The 2,201-nt window shown below is 44.5% G+C and overlaps 1 long non-coding RNA gene and 1 other non-coding gene across 2 annotated transcripts; one reads left to right on the top strand and one right to left on the bottom strand.

The window, feature by feature from the left end:
* Window positions 1-38: 38 nt before the first annotated feature.
* Window positions 39-111, bottom strand: TRNAR-CCG. The gene has a single exon. It is a non-coding gene; the product is annotated as a tRNA-Arg (tRNA).
* Window positions 112-681: 570 nt separating this feature from the next.
* Window positions 682-1,677, top strand: LOC119343692. The gene is made up of 2 exons (XR_005166214.1): window positions 682-998; window positions 1,185-1,677. It is a non-coding gene; the product is annotated as an uncharacterized LOC119343692 (long non-coding RNA).
* The last annotated feature ends 524 nt before the right edge of the window (window positions 1,678-2,201 follow it).

Here is a 2,201-nt window from a genome sequence, read left to right as displayed (position 1 = left end):
TAAACGGCGGGACATGAACGTGCAAAAGACAAAAAATGCGACCACGCTGGGACTCGAACCCAGAATCTCCCGCTCCGGAGGCGAGCGCCTTATCCATTAGGCCACGCGGTCGTCGTATCATTCCTGCTTAGTGAGGAGTTAAATAGAGATGCGAATTCATATTGCCAAGAGTCACTAAAATACTTGGGACTCATCCACCCAATTAATCAATTGCCAGGACATAATTTACCAAAAGCATGCAAGAAGAATAGACTAGCAGCCGGTCGTGTTAAATACTATCAGTCCCAGGTCCGAAGAAAACTACAATGTCACAACGTTTTATATTTCAAAAAGCAACCTCAAAATCCTATTTTTGAAATGTTCATTAAAATTTACCAGTTATTATATCCTAAAATCCCCGTAAACTAGAAAACTCCCATTCTTATGAGATGCGCAAACTTAACTAAGTGGAGCAAGTTTTTCCTTTTGTTGAGTATACGTGTATTAGTATGATCCATCTCATGAAGAAAGGTTTGGAGATTTTTTTTTCAAAATTAGTCTGGAGAGTAAGTGTGTGTGTCTTTGAGAGAAATGTGAGTGTACGTGTCTGGAAAAGAAAAAGAAAGTGCGAAATGAACCTTTTTTCTTTTTGAGTGGTTGTGCGGAATTAACTGAGCCACGAGGCCTGCTACAGGTAGCCCGGGCCCACTAGAATGCGCTCCACGACGGCCCGTCCAGCCGTCAAGCCCCCCTCCCCCAAATCTCACCGGAATCCTCCGCCGCCGACGGCCACCGTCCACACCGCGGCCCGTATACCGCCTGACTTCCGCGAGGCCGGCCTGTGGCGCCGGCGCTGGGAGGAGTGCAGGGGCAGCTCGAGATCTGGCGATGCATCGGAGTAGGCGACCGAGCCGCCGACGGGGGCCAGGCGAGCGCTGTTCTTTGCCGTGGAGGAGCGACGCGTCGAGGGGAGGCTCCGGCGATTAGCCACTACGAAGGGCAGCTCGGCAACTACGCAGGTAGAAAGTTTATGCTTCAAATTTGCCCTGACCAGGACAAGAGGGTCACTAATCAAGTCAACTCCAGTACTTAGCTCTTTAACCTGTGAAATCTGTATGATCCATGGTTTGGTTACATGCACGGTACTAATCTGTCTATCTATGATCTTCATCTCATAGCGATGCTCTAACTTGTTCGATCTCCAGGCATTGCTAGTCCAAAGTTGATTATCAGTATGTGTGCACAATCCATCATCAGGTCAGGCAGGAGGTGAAATCTTCACAAGATAATCTAGACCTATATGTTTTCTCAGCTTGTGGCAGTGTTGGGGAAATGGTTTGGGTATTGCCGCCTGGTACAACCTTTTCTTTTTCTTCTGTACTCCCCCCTTCCAAGTATTTTCACTTTTGGCAACCTAAGAAATAAACCACCGGGGAGAAAACTGGGATTAAGCAAGTAGTGCTGGTCTGTGCGGTGCGCCGGTGCCTAAATGCCCACTGGTTTCCTGAAAATTGAGAGAATAAAAAGGTCCAGTGCTTTGCGTCTGCTCTGAATTACCCATTATAGTCTGTCTAACTCAGCAAGTCAGCAGGATTCTCCTTTCGGATAGTTTATTATCTGCATATTGCGTATTGTTTTCTTGCTTGTGTGTAAACATCTTCCCTTATTAATATGAGGTTACATCTTTTGCTTGAGTCAGCACGTTTACACAATGTATCTCTGTTATTCATATTTTTTAATGTTTATTGGTATATTCATAATTGTATGATGTGAACAAGTAGGCGTAATTTATTCAAATGGATCCGTGTAGCTTCCCCTAGCTAGTGTAGTACTTCCTCTGCCCCAAATTATAAGACGTTTTGGTAGGCACGTCTTATAATTTAGGACGGGGGTAGACGGGTAGTACTATTTGACAATCAGGCAGCTGTTGGGTTGATCTAGCAATTTCTCATCCTGAAAACAGTCCTAAATACCTGCATGATCTGAGTTTTAACTAATGTAGCCCTTTCCTTGGATAGGGGAATGGAAAAATATATGTGAAATCTCAGCATAGCAAGTTCACTGTTCTTTTCAAAGAACAATGAATTAAGTATTTAGCAAGTTCACTGTTCTTTTCAAAGAAAATGAATTAAGTGTTGGGCAATGATGTACCCATGTGGGTGTTTACTTATGGAATGCCACAGACAACGCCGATCAGCAATTTAGCAATGGTCATGGTATGT

The sequence above is a fragment of the Triticum dicoccoides genome, unplaced genomic scaffold (genome assembly GCF_002162155.2).
Source record: "Triticum dicoccoides isolate Atlit2015 ecotype Zavitan unplaced genomic scaffold, WEW_v2.0 scaffold137795, whole genome shotgun sequence".
NCBI classification, from domain to species: Eukaryota; Viridiplantae; Streptophyta; class Magnoliopsida; order Poales; family Poaceae; genus Triticum; species Triticum dicoccoides.
Note: the sequence above shows the minus strand (reverse complement) of the source record. Positions and strands in the feature narration are given on the sequence as shown.